Source organism: Pygocentrus nattereri, chromosome 3 (assembly GCF_015220715.1).
Source record: "Pygocentrus nattereri isolate fPygNat1 chromosome 3, fPygNat1.pri, whole genome shotgun sequence".
Classification (NCBI taxonomy): domain Eukaryota; kingdom Metazoa; phylum Chordata; class Actinopteri; order Characiformes; family Serrasalmidae; genus Pygocentrus; species Pygocentrus nattereri.
The window spans coordinates 50,581,439-50,582,168 of record NC_051213.1 but is presented as its reverse complement, the minus strand read 5'-3'; the positions used below and the strand labels follow the sequence as shown (position 1 = coordinate 50,582,168).

The following is a 730-nucleotide window of genomic DNA, read 5'->3' as shown; positions in this document are numbered from 1 at the left end:
TATCGGTGTTTCAGCACACAGAACTTTTTCACGAATGCTATAAGGTTCCAAATCTTCAAAAGCAGCTGAAACTGAGCTACAAACATCAAGTTAAATGTGGAAGAGCTTTTCAGCGTCTGGATGAGGTGATAAAGATTATTGAGCTACTTTTCCAGAATAGACAGCAGCCACGTTTACATGCAGCCTAATAATCCATTAATAATCCAACTAATAGCTTAGTCGGAATAGAATGTGTCCATGTAAACATCTCAGTCGGAATAGTCTAGTCCGATTGAGGCCATTCATAATACAGTTTCTATCCGACTGATCGAGGTGGGTAATCCTGTAAATAATCTGTTAAATAGAAGAATAATATCCGTGTAAGCTCCTGTATCCGATTACATTCCCTATCGGAAAGTTTCAGCCCGTTCTGCTTGTGCGTCGCGTCACAGTGAGAGTTTATACCGTTCAACACGGCGGAGCAGAAACTGGTCTGCAGAGGAGACGAAGTTCATGCTCTGATCTTTAAAAGACGGCGGTGGGACGGACGTCCAGCTTATGTGTCTCAGAGCACGACGTCTTCCTCTCGGCCTTCTTTAATAAGGACGTGTGAAGGACGTTTTCCTGAGTCTGACGTCATTTTAAAGCACCACCCCTGCTGGTGAAAGCTGGTACAGCATGATAATTGTTGTCTGCTTCCTGAAGGGTAAGGAATAAAACGCCCCCTGCTGGTCAAAGGTGGGACTTTTTT

General features: G+C 43.8%; 1 protein-coding gene across 4 annotated transcripts in view; it reads left to right on the top strand.

The window, feature by feature from the left end:
* Positions 1-364, top strand: part of nbeal2 (neurobeachin-like 2) — a 120,677-nt gene extending 120,313 nt beyond the window's left edge. For all 4 annotated transcript variants that reach the window (XM_037537130.1, XM_037537128.1, XM_037537127.1 and 1 more), the window contains one exon: positions 1-364. This exon is cut by the window's left edge and continues 1,089 nt beyond it. The gene's annotated coding sequence lies outside the window, so the exon portion shown is untranslated.
* The last annotated feature ends 366 nt before the right edge of the window (positions 365-730 follow it).